Source organism: Rhinatrema bivittatum, chromosome 11 (genome assembly GCF_901001135.1).
Source record: "Rhinatrema bivittatum chromosome 11, aRhiBiv1.1, whole genome shotgun sequence".
NCBI classification, from domain to species: Eukaryota; Metazoa; Chordata; class Amphibia; order Gymnophiona; family Rhinatrematidae; genus Rhinatrema; species Rhinatrema bivittatum.
Genome location: NC_042625.1, coordinates 54,155,318 through 54,171,219, shown reverse-complemented (window position 1 = coordinate 54,171,219; position 15,902 = coordinate 54,155,318).

Sequence of the window (15,902 nt, the reverse complement as noted above, 5' to 3'; positions counted from 1 at the left end):
TGTGGAGATAGAGTTGTTTACCTGTACAGGTATGGGCTGCTGGAAGGAAACTGTAGAACTAAAAGTCATGAAATGAAACTCCAGGCACAATGACTCAACCAACATCAGGAAATATTTGTTCATGGATGCCTGGAATACCCTCTTGGAAGAGATGGCAAGGATGAAATCAGTAAAGGACTTCAAAAGGGCATGAGATAGACACTGGATCCCTAAATCCTAGATGTTGGAAATGAAAAAAAAAAAATGGCTAACATACTTGGCCCAGCTGTTATTACTATGAGCAGCTTGCTGGACAGAGTGGAGGGACCATTTGGTCTTTCTACCATCTACTCTATTACAAAATCCATCCACCTCCTTGCAAAGGCGGGTTTCTACTACATGATTTCTTTTTCTGATGGGATGGAAGGTGTGGCCACCTCTGGGCCTTAAGAGCCACCCCTAGACTTAGTTTTCAGGATATCCACAATGAATATGCATGAGAGAGATTTGCTTGCAAATATCCAAAAACTAGGCCTGGCTGTGGCTCTCGGACTGGCATTGGTTATTCCTGTGCTCTGTCATTAAAGGCATGGTAGGGTCAGTGCGGTTCAAAGTTCTAGAATCTTTGCCATGAGTTTTTCATGCTCTTCTCCATTAGCCGTCAAGCCCTTTGTGAGGAGTGCCATCCTGCTATCCTTAGAGAAAACATCTGTAATAGATAAGCAACTCTTAATTTCTACAAAAGCTAACCCATCTGCAAACAGTAAGAATTGTCATTTAACTTGCAGGACTCCTAGACAGATTAGTTGTAGCTTGTTTTATACAAGTTTTTAGCTTCTTGGGTGAGACAAAGGGCCACAATGACAGTTCTGGTACAAATTATTTCCAGGAATTTAGGGGAAAAACAAACACTAAAAGGTGACTTGTCAGTCCCTTTTACTAACTTTAATTTTTTTTTGCTAATTGACTTTGAAGAAAGCTTAAATATTTTTATTGTTAAGCTGTAGTAGCTGCTGTGTTCAGGGTAAGGATAAAAGCTTCACTACTGAAGAAGAATCCTTCTAAGCGTAACTAACACGGGTGAGGCCTCTACACTTTACCATATTTGGGTAACAGGTCTGAAATTGCCAATTAAGGCTGTAAATTGAGTATTGACTGAAAATCCAAGAGATCTTGCACTTCAGTGTTAGTGCTTAGAACTCTGGTATTTCTAACGTGCTGAAAAGTCCCCTCAATACGAAATCTTTCCTTATGTTTGGCTTAAGGATTCTTAATGGGCAATTTCTTAAGCTGCTTTAGGCATTCATTTCAATCAGAAGTAGCCTTTATTGGACAGTGGTACCCTGTATGTACCCGGATCATTCCAGACTCCTGGGTTTTGCCTCCCCTCCAGCAGATGGAGACATGTTTTGACAGACTCTGCCCTATATCCTAAGGTGCCACCTACAGTCCGACAGTAATTCTCTGTCTCCAGCAGATGGTGGAGGTGCAAAACCTACAGTCTGTACTTGTTACTTAGTGTAATAAAAAATTAACAAAAAAAAAAAAGACAAGGAAGATTTTCTTCAGCCTCCCAGGGGGGTGTTAGGTCCTGAGGGTACCATCCCCCCTGGTGCTTGAGGCAGCTGTGGCTACAGGTCGAGGGCTCTATTGCCACTTGCTAGCAGCACTGGATGTGATACCAGGGAGCCCGGCTCATTCACCCTAGAAGGACCAGGACCCAAAGAAGACTGCTGGACAGAGGTCATCTCAAGATGACCTCTGTTCCTCATGTCTCTCCGGGGGGGGGGCACCTCCCTCTGCTGCAGCCAGGGATGTTAGGCAGAGCACTCGCAAAGCTTCTACGGGGGTTAATGGACCACGGCCTCCTTCTCCTGATCCGTTCCCATGCTCATTTTGAGCACGATCAGGGCAGCGACACAAACCACTGTGGGGGAGGGGATTCTCCTGCCTTTTTTATCCCCACTACAAATGGCCCCTGGGAGGGGCAAACCAATGGGGTATGCCTCGCCTGCGACGGAGGACAGCCCCAGGGGGCTTCAGACTCCTCTTCCTCTGAGTTTATTTTGCTGCTTCATAAGGCCAGGAAGTCAGGGAAAAAGCAAACTGGAAAGAAAACTTCTTTAGTGGTCCCACATTTGAATCCACAGAAGCGGTCCAAACCTAAGGGGAGCGCTGGGTCTTCAAAAGTGAAGCGCCCATTGTGGCTGGTGGTGCCCCATACAGATACCGATTCTTCTGCACTGGTTTCTGACCCAGATGATCAGATCCTGCAATCCAAGCCCCCGCTGGGGGTGGACAGAGATACAGATAAACAGCAAGATTCAGGCCACAGCTCCCATATTGTTGAGGAAGATGACCCAAAGGTGGTCCGCTTTTTTTTTTTTTTTTGAAAGGATAAGCTGTGTCCACTTATCCCCGCGATTCTAGGGGAGTTAGGCATCGACGTGCCACCAGAGGAATCCCGGATGGGGGCTATTGATCCGGTGTTGTTGGGCCTGCGGGGTCAGACTACTTCTTTTCCTTTTCATTTCTCGGTGACAGACTTGCTGTTCAGAGAATGGGACACCCCTGACCTGGGGTTGAAGGTTAGTAAAGCAATGGATAAGCTATATCCTCTGCTGGAGGAAGCTTTAGACCTTAAAGTTCCCAAGGTGGATCGGCGGTGTCAGCAGTTACCACAAAGACCACCATCCCGGTCACAGGAGCGACAGCCCTCAAGGACCTACAGGATAGGAAGTTGGAGAGTCAGCTCAAGAAAATATTTGAAGTCTCAGCACTGGGAGTACGAGCCGCCATGTGCAGCAGTTTTTCTTTGAGAGCTGGCCTTCGTTGGGTGCAACAACTGCAGACCAATGCCAATCTTTCAGAAGGGAAAGCCCTCCAGGCGGGACGCCTGGAGGCTGCAGTTGCTTATAGTGTGGATCCTCTTTACGATCTGTTGCGGACTTTGGCCAGGTCCATGGTTTCGGCTGTCTCGGCCCACAGACTTGTGTGGTTACAGAATTGGTCTGCGGATGTTTCTTCCAAAGCTCAGCTGGGTTCTTTGCTTTTTAAGGGCAAGTTGCTTTTTGGAAAGGACCTGGAGGACATGATTCAATCCCTGGGAGAGAATAAAGTTCATTGATTGCCAGAGGATAGGCCCAAGTCGAGGGGCTCCTTTTCTACTCTGTCTCACTTCCATGGGAATCGAAGATTTCAAACGCCCCGGTCAACTGGTTCCTCCATTAGGCAGAATTTGAGCAAACAGCAGGCCTGGTCCCAGTCCTTTCGAGGCCGGTAATCCCCAATCTACACCTGGGGTCAAGTCTCCGCAATGAAGGGATGCTGGTCCATTCCTCAGTGCCGGTTGTAGGGGGCAGACTGTCTCTGTTTTACGAGGAATGGGCCAAATTGATGTCGGACCAGTGGGTCCTCACCATAAGACAAGGCTACGCTTTAGATTTTGCACGTCGCCTTCGGGGCCGGTTTATGGTCTCCCCATGAGCTTACGAGGAGAAACAAAAGGCGTTACAAGACACATTGCAGCGCCTTCTCGAGCTCGGCCCCATTACGCTAGTTCCTCCTGCGGAACGGAGAAGAGGCTGCTATTCCATTTACTTCGTGATACCCAAGAAAGAGGGGGCCTTTCGGCCCATTCTGGATTTAAAATGGGTCAACAGATGCCTTCGGGTGCCCCGCTTCCGCATGGAGAATCTACGGTCCATCATTGCCTCAGTGCGAAAGGGAGCATTTCTGGCAGCGCTGGATCTAACGGAGGCATATCTTCACATCCGCATCCGTGCCGCCCACCAGAACTTCCTACGGTTTTCTGTCCTGGGACGTCATTTTCAGTTTTGAGCTCTGCCTTTCAGGCTTGCCACCGCGCCCTGGACCTTTACCAAGATAATGGTTGTGGTAGTGGCGCAACTCCAGAGGGAAGGATTCTTGGTGCATCCGTATCTGGACGACTGGCTGATTCGAGCGAAATCAGAGTTGCTTTGCCATTCAGGGGTCCGCAGAGTGCTTCAGCTACTGAGGTCGCTCGGTTGGGTGGTCAGCCTTGCCAAGAGTTGTCTCGTATCCTCCCAGTCCTTGGAATTCCTCGGAGCCCTGTTCGACACACAACAGGGGAGGAGTTTTCCTTACCGCAGAGCGCATTTGCAAGCTGCAGGGACAGATTCGAGACTTATTGGCCAAGCATCCTCCCAGAGTACAGGATTACTTGTGGGTCCTAGGATCGATGACTTCCACTCTAGAGTTGGTGCTCATATGCGTCCTTTACAGTCAGCTTTGCTTTCACAATGGAACCCAGTCTCTGAGCAATTTAGTCTGCCTCTTCCCCTTACGGATTCTGCAAGGTCCAGTCTCGACTGGTGGCTCCTCTCGGCAACTTAACCCGCGGAGTTTCCTCGGTAGTGCCCAAGTGGACAGTGGTTACCACAGATGCCAGCCTCTCCGGCTGGGGAGCAGTCTGTCTGGGGAAATCTGTGCAGGGGCAATGGTCCCAGGAAGAATCTCAGTGGTCGCTCAATCGTCTGGAGACCAGAGCCGTGTGTTTAGTGTTACGGGCCTTCCCTTCCACTCCTCCACAGGAGGTCTGTCAGAGTACTGTCCAACAATGAGACAATCAATCGCCAAGGTGGGACCAAAAGCCAACCAGTGGCAGTGGAAGATCAACAGCTGATCAGCATTGCGGCGTTTCATATATCCGGCGTAGACAACGTTCAGGCAGACTTTCTCAGTCGCCACAGTCTCGATCCCGGGGAGTGGGAGTTGGTAGACCAGGCCTTTCAGCTCATATGCAACATGTGGGGCATACCCAGCATGGATCTGATGGCGACATTCCGAAATGTCAAAGCCCCGCACTTCTTCGGTCGCTGCAGGGAGACAGGAGCGGAAGGGGTTGATGTCCTGGTTCTTCCCTGGCCAACCAACGTCCTGCTGTACGTGTTTCCGCCTTGGCCTCTGATTGGCAAAGTGCTCAGGCGAATAGAACTCCACCCGGCAGAGATAATCCTCGTAGCTCCAGAATGGCCAAGGCGTCCATGGTTTGCGGATCTGGTCAATCTAGCTGTGACAGGGCCCCTACGGTTTCGGGATCTCCTGGACCTTCTACATCAAGGGCCCATTTGTTTAGAAGAGGCCGATCGCTTTTGTCTAGCGGCATGGCTTTTGAGAGGCAGCGCCTGAGGGGCAAAAGGTTATTCTGACAGGGTAGTGGCTACGCTTTTGAGCTCACGTAAAACATCCACCTCCTTTGCTTATGTCCGGGTGTGGAAAGCCTTTGAATCTTGGTGCGTAGAATGTGAGGTTGTTCCTGCCTGGGCATCGGTGTTGGATATTTTGTGTTTCCTACAAGCCGGACTATCCAAGGGCTTATCGTGTAGTTCCCTGAGAGTGCCGGTGGCAGCTCTTGGTTGCTTGCGCGGTTCAATACAGGGAGTAGCGTTAGCTGCGCATCGGGATGTGGCTCATTTCCTTAGGGGAGCAAAGCACTTACATCCCCCGGTCAGACACCCTTGCCCTTCTTGGAGCCTGAACGTGGTTCTCTCAACTCTGTGTGCTGCGCCCTTTGAGCATCTAAAAAGGGAGACGCTGAAAGATCTCACATTAAAGGTGATTTTTCTTGTGGCCATCACATCTGCTCATAGAGTGTTGGAGCTTCAGGCGTTATCCTGTAGAGAACCTTTCTTGAGAATTTCTGATTCTGGAGTTTCCTTATGGACAGTTCCTTCCTTTCTTAAGAACATGTCCATGAAGCCCAGCATCCTGTTTCCAAAGTGGCCAATCCAGGCCTAAGAACCTGGCAAGTACCCAAAAACTAAGTCTATTCCATGTTACTGTTGCTAGTAATAGCACTGGCTATTTTCTAAGTCAACTTAATTAATAGCAGGTAATGGACTTCTCCAAGAACTTATCCAATCCTTTTTTAAATACACCACACTAACTGCACTAACCACATCCCCTGGCAACAAATTCCAGAGTTTAATTGTGTGTTGAGTGCCACAAGCTAACTTCATGCAGTGCCCCCTAGTCTATTATCTGAAAGAGTAAATAACTGATTCACATCTACCTGTTCTAGACCTCTCATGATTTTAAACAACTATCATATCCCCCCCCTCAGCCATCTCTTCTCCAAGTTAAAACATCCTAACCTCTTTAGTCTTTCCTCATAGGGGAACTGTTCCAGTCCCCTTATTTTGGTCGCCCTTCTCTGTACCTTCTCCATCGCAACATATCTTTTTTGAGATGCGGCGACCAGAATTGTACACAGTATTCAAAGTGCGGTCTCACCATGGAGTGATACAGAGGCATTATGACATTTTCAACGGCAGGGGAGAAGAAAAACGAATACTTCACGCATATCCAGCATAGCTCTCTGCTTCAATGGCAGGGGAGAAGAAAAACTGATACTTCACGCATATCCAGCATAGCTCTCTGCTTCAACGGCAGGGGAGAAGAAAAACAACCAATAAGGGCTGAATAACATAGTCTGGGTAAACAAATAAGCATGGCCGTAGCTTGCTTATTGCGGCAGTTACTACCCCTAACTAATCAAGCTTGATATTTCACTTGGATGCAGCTCCATCACTGCTCTCTATATTTAATGGTGGGGGTGAAAGGGAAATAAAACCAAAGGTTACTAAGAGCCAAGAGAAACAGATAAGTATGAGAAAAAAAGAAGTGTGAAGCTTGCTGGGCAGACTGGATGGGCCACATCTTCTGCTGTCATTTCTATGTTTCCATTTTATTCACCATTCCCTTTCAAATAAATTCCCAACATTGTTTGCCTTTTTGACTGCCGCAGCACACTGAACCGATGATTTCAATGTGTTATCCACTATGACGCCTAGATGTCTTTCTTGGGTGGTAGCACCTAATATGGAACCTAACATTGTGTAACTATAGCATGGGTTATTTTTCCCTATATGTATCACCTTCCAAAGGTAGTTTCCTCTTTTCATCTGAATCAATCTGTGGAGCTCCCGTTCTTTCCAGGCCTGGACAGGTCGGATCCCCCTTTCTAAAGACTTAAGGAAGCTGGATGTTCGCAGGGCTTTGATGTGTTATCTGGAGGTTACGAATGCTTTTCGTACTGTGGAGTGGTCCAAAAAGAGGTAATATGGCATCTAAGACTACAATAGCCCGCTGGCTGAAAGAGGCTATAAGTTCAGCGTATTTGCTGCGTGGAAAACCCCTACCGGTTGGACTTCATGCCCATTCTTCCCATTCGCAGGCAGCATCTTGTGCAGAATGCCAAGTCTCGCCACAAGAGATTTGCAGGGCAGCTATTTAAAAGTCTTTGCACACCTTTGCGAGGCATTACAGACTGGATGTCCAGGCCCCGGGTTCTGGAGGATTTGGAGAAGGGGGTGCTCTAAGCAGGCCTCTCCAGGTCCCACCCCAGGTAAGAAAGCTCTGGTACATCCCAGGAGTCTGGACTGATCCGGGTACATACAGGGAAAGGAAAATTGGTTCTTACCTGTAGTACCACGGATGAGTCCAGAGTCCCGACCGTTTTATGCATAGAGGTAACAGAGTCTGCTCGTTTCAGCATTTGTTTATTTCGGGTCTGCAGATCAATTTTGTTCACAGTGTTCAATGGGTTCTGTTCCCATTTGAGATTTGTGAGCCAGTTCAGGTAATGTGTTAGTTGTTTTGATACTGAGTAATACTGACAGACTGTAGGTGGCGCCTTAGTATATAAGGCAGAGTCTGTCAAAACGTCTCTGTCTCCATCTGCTGGATGGGAGGTAAAACCCAGGAGTCTGGACTGATCCGTGGTACTACAGGAATGAAAATTGAGGTAAGAACCAATTTTCCTTTAAGGTGTGCAGGGAAACCATCTTGAACTTTTCTCTTTTTAGAAACTTTTTGGAGGAGGAATGGTGAAGGATAAACACAGAGTATTAACTGACAAGTACCCTTTGATAAATCCAGGTTGGTCCAGGTGTACCAACCCTACCATTAAATCTTCCACCTGAAGCTTTTGGCAAACATTTTGCAGTTTGACATCTGTGTTGAGGAGGGAAATAGGGCAGTAGGAGGTACAGTCTAAAGGGTCTTTAGAGGCCTTGTATATTAAACACTAACAAAGCTTCTGCCAAATTCCCCACGTTGGCTCCCAGGGTGCACAAGTAATTAAATAAGTCCCTCAACAGGGGAGTTCTCTGGCAAGAAAGCCTTGTAAATTCAGCTGGATATCTGTCTAGGCCAGGACTCTTGCACCCTTTAAGGGCCTTAATAGCCCTTTCCACCTCTGATATAGTGATATCTGCTGCTAAACCATGCATCTCATCCTCAGAGAGTCAGGGAAGCTGTAGTCCCTCTAAAAAAGATGTAACTGTTGGCTCGGATGTCGATTGCTAAAATTTAGAAAAATGTTCCACAAATATAGTATTAATAGCCATGTGCAAATAATGTAGGTTCCCCATGCCATCTGAAACACCAAAAATAACAGAACTGGTGTCCTGCATGTGAATTGCTTTGGACAATAGGGGAGTCTGCTTTATTGCCAAACTCATAATAATACTGCCTGGTATACCGCATGTTTTTTTCAGTCTCAGTAACATGGAAGGCTTTTAACTGGTCTCTTGCTAACACTAGTTTTTGGAGAACAATAGTGTTTGTGTTTCTCCTCTAGGCCCTTAATGTCTCTAATTGAGCCTTACGCTCTTTATTCTTATAACTCCCATAAGCGATATGACTCCTAATCACTTCCTTTAGGGCTTCCCAGCGGAGTGTAGGATTGTGATCAGTTTCAGGATTATGTCTGAAAAAAAATAATCGTTCATTACTGTGTTGAGTTTGTCCTAAAACAGTTTTTGGCCCAGTAGAGAAGCATTGAGTCGCCATGGCCTACTCACACCTGCCGGTACCCCTACTTTATATGAGAGAGAGAGATAGTATGATGATCAGAACTGGTACAGGGCAATATATCAGAGTCTGTTACAGATGCAATTAGGACCTTGCTACAGAGAAAAATTCCATCCCGCTATCAGTGCCATGGCTGGAAGATAAATAAGTATAATTCTCAGAACTCTTGATTTTGCACCCTCCAAACATCAACTCAGTCATACAAACACAGCAGTTGCTGAACCTCATTCCTACCCACTACAATATTGCCTTTCCCTCCAGAGCATCCACACATTTGTTCCAATCTCCACCTATACATAATCTAGTGATATCACATTTCAGAAGAGCTTGCTGAAATTTAGTATGGAATTTCCTCCACTCCACATTAGGCCCATAAAGGTTAAAATAAGTAATAGTGTGACCATACAGGCTCCCTTCCAGGATAACATATCACCCCTCTGGGTCACAGCAAGAAGTATGTACCTTGAAAGGAAAATGCTTATTTATCAGAATACAAACCCCTCGACATCAAGAGGAATATGAAGTTACATATACAGTACCCACACTCAGGCCCTCTTCAATTTGTCATAATCTGAGGCCACTAAGTGGGTTTCTTGTAAGAATGCCAACTGATACTTCACGCATATCCAGCATAGCTCTCTGCTTCAACAGCAGGGGAGAAGAAAAAAGGATTCGCACTCACAAAGCGGGGAGTAGCTGGCTTGTTACGGCGGTTACTACCCCAAACCAAATAAGCCTGATACTTCACTTTCAATGCATATCCTGCTTCAACGGCAGGGGAGAAGAAAAACTGATACTTCACGCATATCCAGCATGGCTCTCTGCTTCAACGGCAGGGGAAATGAAAAACTGATACTACAAGCATATCCAGCATAGCTCCCTGCTTCAACGGCAGGGGAGAAGAAAAACAACCAATAAGGGCTGAATGGCACGGTCTGGGTAAAGCAGATGGGCATGGGTGTAGCTTGCTTATTGCGGCGGTTACTTCCCCTACTTCCCCTACTACCCATAACTAATCAAGCTTGATATTTCACTTGGTTGCAGCTCCATCACTGCTCTCTACATTAATGGTGGGGGTGGAAGGGAAATAGAACCAAAGAGATAAGAGAAACAGATAAGTATGAGAAAAAAATGTGAAGCTTGCTGGGCAGACTGGATGGGCCGTTTGGTCTTCTTCTGCCGTCATTTCATTTCTATAAGATCCACTTTTTTTCTCTTAAAAAATTGTAGGATACAAGACCATTTTAATCTGTGTAGAAATCCCCTGTACATTTAAGGAGACTATCTTAACAGCCGCCATGGTGGTGAGTAACATTTATAATAAGCAGCCATGCAACAATCGCTTGTCAAGTTAGCCAAACCCCGCTGTCTGGAAAAATAAACAAAGCTAAATGGTGTGCGTCAGAATCTTGTACAGTGCAAAAAAAATCATCTCCCTCCCCAAAAAACATTTTCCCAGAAAAAACTCCCTTTCTAAAAAAAAAAAAAAAAAAAAAAAAAAAAAGCCCTCTCTGCCCTCCCCTTGAACTTTTATATCACAAACGACTCTTACCCTTTCCTCCCCAAATAGCTCCTCCCTTAACAACCTGTTTATCCATTCACTAAACTATCCGTGTATTCTGGCTCCCCCCACCTCAACCTGCTCCTTTTAACATGTAATGAACTCCCCCCCCCCCCCCCCCTCCCAAAAGAGCTACCCAAAGTCTGGAGGCCATTATATACAAATCCTCATTCCAATTTCCTCCTCTATAGAAGATGCAATGTCAAGAGCAGCCTCACACCTTGATGCAATCAGAAACATGCTAATCCATCTCAAATTATGTTTAAATATGAGCAAAACTGAATGTATCCTAATCGCCAGAAAAAACCCTGGACAAAAAACGATACCACCCTTCCATTTTGACAATACCCTCATCCAACTTAAAGAGAACGTAAAAGACCTGGGCTTTTGGTTAGACACTGATCTAAACTACAAAAAACACATCTCTACAAGAATAAAAGAAGGCTTTCACAAACTACAAGTAATCAAACACCTAAAACCACTGCTTCACCCCCATGATTTCAAAACCGTCCTACAAGCCCTCATCTTTTCCGGTTTGGACTATTGCAACTCCCTCCTGATTGGCCTACCTAAGACATCCTTAAGACCCTTGCAGCTACTTCAGAATGCTGCTGCCAGAGTCCTAACGGGTAAAAGAAAATCTGATCACATTACACCTGTTCTCAACCAATTACAGTGGCTCCCAATAGAGAAAAGAATAGAATTCAGAGTTCTCTCAATACTTCACAAAGCAATCTATAAAGCCGACTACACTGCCTTTGATGACATTATACATATACATTGCTCTCAACGCACAACAAGAACAACTAGTAAACTTCAACTTGTGATTCCCTCACTTCCACATGCCAAACTATCCTCCACCAGAAATAGAGCCTTCTCCATCATTGGCCCAAAGTTATGGAATTAGTTACCTCAGTTCCTTACTGCTCAAGAAAACAAAGTCCTTCAAAAAAGACCTAAAAGCCTGGCTACTCAGCCATACTCTTAAGGACAGCACGCAACGATCTTAAATTATAATCCCATAGCCTGCTAACATTCAATCTCTCCTGCTTCAAGCTACAGATGCCTCCTTTTATGATTTGAACTCAGAACTGTTTACCTATTCAGTGTACCTATCCTGTGTATATCTTGTTCTGTTCATACTACTATTATATGCCATTTCTCATTTTATTGTTAAATTTAAATTTTTAAAATCTTTTAATGTAACAAGTTGTTATAAATGTAAATCGGAGTGAAGGCAACTCTGCTATACCTCGGTATATAAAAAATGCTAAATAAAAAATAAATAAATTACCTCAGGCCAGAAACTGGGCTCTAAAAACCTAACCCCCCCACCCCCTTTGGAGGAATGGTCACATGCTCCAAAAGATTCACACACACACACAGCATGCTCATCCTGCAAAAAGAAGACAGGATATGTCCCTTCTCATAGATGCATTAACAGAGAATTATAATATGCCACTTCGGAAAAAAAAAAAAAAAATATGGCTAGGTGCACTCCTTCCTGAAAGGCAAAAACAATTACCCTTATTTTCGCAGACTACAAAGAAAATGAGTAAAAAAATAAGTTTTAACCCTGAAGTACAGTTACCAAGTCCTCATGGCACAGTCTTTTGAGGAAGTGGATACACCTGAGTTTCTGCGCAGCCTGACCTCCTTTGCCCACTCGTTGCCATTTAGCTGTTTCCTCTTGCAGTACAGGTTTGGAAGATATTTTTTTGGTAGGTGATGAACCAAGATATCAGCAGCTGGTAGGATAACCTCTACCTCTGCATAGGTTTTAACCCTTGATGTGACTCAATAGTAAAAAAAGATAGTCCAAAAGGGAATAACCACCATTACTTAATATCTTCTTTGCATAGAATAGCTGTAATCTCAAGCATCTCCAGGTGTTTAAGTGTCCCAGGGCTAGGTCAGTATAGATAGTGATAGGTTGGCCATTCCACAGCCAGACTGGCTGTTTCCAGGCGAGGTTGTAAATGTGCTCCTTTAGCCAATACGCATAGAAACACGCAATAATATCTTTATATTTGTTTATCACGTTGGGGCTGAGCGCTCAATGGGCCGGATTTACGCGCGCGTATTTTGCATAGGCCGCCGGCGCGCGCAAGTCCCGGGGCTTTGTAAAAGGGGCGTGTCCTAAATGACGCGGCGTTTCGGGGGCGGGCCAGGGGGCATGGCGCCGGCCCGGGGTCGTGGCCTCCGGACCAGCCGAAATCGGAGTGGCCTCGGAGGTAACAGGCAGCGCGCGCAGGTTGCACAAATGTGCACCCCCTTGCGCGCGCGCGCCGACCTCGGATTTTATAAGATACACGCGTATCTTATAAAATCCAGCGTACTTTTGTTCTCGCCTGGTGCGCGAACAAAAGTACGAGCTTTCGCAAAATTATAAAATCTACCCCAATGTGTGCATTCCAGTTCTATGGTATGCTCAGCTTCCTCTCCATCCTGACACTGCAAAATCACCTTGCATATGCTGACAATGATAGCTTTACAGTTGTCACCTTTGGAGGTCTCCGGTACCCCCCTGGAGGCGCAGTTTACATCTTCCGGCTCGATTTTCCAAGTCCTCTACCTTATCCTGGAGGTCAGTGTGGTCTCTCTGTAATAGTTGAAATTTTCCTTCAAACCTAGCTAATGACTCAGCCTTGGCATCCACCCTGATTTCAATTTTATCTACTCTGCGGCCCAGCTCTTTAATATCCTCTTTCAACTCTGTCATCAGCTGCAATAGTTCTGGTTTATGTTGGCGCAAAAGTCACAAAACCAGCTGCGGAACTCCTTCCACGTAGGCTGTTTGCTGCCTGCCTGCAAATTGCCTTCAGGCATGCTGACCCTGCTGTGCTCCGGTGTGCCGTGGCCATCTTGATTTTCCTCCTCTGCCAACTCACTGACACACCATTTTTTTTTTTTTTTTTTTTTTTTAAAAGAAAACTGCTGGAGATCTATTATTTTTCGTTTCCCTGCCATAGTGCAGAGGTTTCAGCACAGCCATGATGGGAAAGCCACTTCGGTTTGCCATTGAAAAGCCACGTTTCGATGCAAAATGTGCCCGATCAGCCCTCCATGCTGCCGGCATGAACAGAAGTCCAACGTTCTAGAAACTGACACATTTTCTGTGTCATCGCTCTATCTAATAATGCCACCCATGTGTGAGGACTATTATCTGGCTTGTCCTAAAACAAAAAAAAAACTGACCCCCTTTTCTGCTAAACCATAGCCAAATTACAGTGACATTCTCCTAGCATTGGAAAGTTTACTCCACCTCTGAACAGGAATTAAATTTCCAGCACTAGGAAAATAGGAGCTATTCCAGTGCACCTCTCTGCACTCTAAGGCAGAGCTTTCCAAACTTTTCATGTTGGTGACACACTTTTTAGACAAACATAATTTCACGACACGGTAATTCAGTCTACTAGTAAACCAGAGGTTAAAGGTTAAACGAACGAAACATATTTCGACAATTTATGTATGTTTCCTTAAATATATACATAAATAAAATGTTTCACGACACAACCTATCTCATGAAAACCTTAAATTTATATTAAAAATATATATTCCAAGATTCATGTTATTGTTCTAATTTATGAGAAACAATAATAAAACAAATTGTCTGTCCCCCACACACTCATCTCTCTCCTCCCCCCAGCACAATGTCTGGCCCCCACACTCTCATATCTCTCCCCCTCAAGCACATGTCTGTCCCCCCAGCACGTTTGCCCCCCACTCACTCATCTCTCTCCCCCCAGCACATGTCTGGCCCCCACACTCATGTACCTCGTCTTTTTGATTGTTGCCAGTTAGGTGCTTCACTCCCTTCCATGATCACCAGACACTGCTGCTTGCAGTCAGTACTCCTCATGGCCAGGCCTCATCAGCAGCAGCAGCCAATGCAAGGATAGCTGGGCTCGTTCCACCCACCAAGCCCCCCCAAAAAACGCGATTGACAGCAAAAATCACCCAATAATAAGCAACCCATAAACTGAAAACAAAAAGTGAATCTCTAGAAAAAAAAAAGCCCAAACTCGCATCAGAGTTGACCGGGCTTGCGCGACACACCTGCACACTGCAGGCGACACACTAACGTGTCCCGACACACAGTTTGGAAAGCTCTGCTCTAAGGGAATAGCTAGTGCCCTTATTTGCATGGGATTTCCATGCAAGGGTACTAAGAGCAATGCATAATTTTACTTGCACATTTTCTACATTGGCAGAAAGGTTTACCTGAAAAAAAAAATAAAAGTGCACACAACGCAGGTAAATCTGGGTTGTGCTGATACCTTTCTGCATTCCCTTGCAAAATTGCAGACAATTGCACAAACAATTTATATGTAAATATTATATAAAGTCACAACTTCTGCATGTTCTTCTTTACCCTAACCTGAAACACCTAGACCACCCTTTTTTGCACCAGTAAAGATACATATGAAACCAAAAATATGCATGCATTCTTTATTTATATTCTCCTTCAGCCACTTCAAAGCAGATTCCATGTAGGCACTGAAGTTATCTTCCTGGCCCCAGAGTGCTCACAATCTAAGTTTGTGCCTGACTTTTTCCAAGTATAAATTAAGAACTGTTGATTTTATGATGAATTTTATCAAATTAATATTCAACCGATCATCATATTCTACCATCAAATTATACCGGAGCCTGTTAGGTTAACAGACGGTGAGACCTCATATATATTATGGCAGGCTATTTGATGTATGCCCTTCAATGCCAGTAGTTTAATCTTGCGGTGATATTACACCGTCTGAAATTTTGTAATCATTGGTCTCACTGTCTATTAGGAGTACTGACACTTTGTGTCCGTTAAATGTTATTGCATAGGCAGTAGATAGGAAAAATCACTTATCGTAGCAGTGCAGTAGGGATGTATCACTGGCATGTTAGCCCGACACGGCTCGTGATTCTGGAGAACCTTCTTCAGGGGCTGCAGTGTGCCAGTATGTTCCCAAAACTGCCGGTGCGTTCTGCTACTCGGCTGCGGCTGCCTGACTCTAGCCGCAGCCGAGTAGCAGAACGCACCGGCAGTTTTGGGAACATACTGGCACACTGCAGCCCCTGAAGAAGGTTCTCCAGAAACACGAGCCGTGTCGGGCTAACACGCCAGTGATACATCCCTACTGCACTGCTACGATAAGTGATTTTTCCTATCTACTGCCTATGCAATAACGTTTAACGGACACAAAGTGTCAGTACTCCTAATAGACAGTGAGACCAATGATTACAAAATTTCAGACGGTGTAATATCACCGCAAGATTAAACTACTGGCATTGAAGGGCATACATCAAATAGCCTGCCATAATATATATGAGGTCTCACCGTCTGTTAACCTAACAGGCTCCGGTATAATTTGATGGTAGAATATGATGATCGGTTGAATATGACTTTTTCCAAGGTCATAAGGAACAGCAGTGGGATTTGAACTCCGGCTTCCCTGGTTTATGACACGCTGCTCTAACCATTAGGCTACTCCATGTGTCTCAATGTTTATAA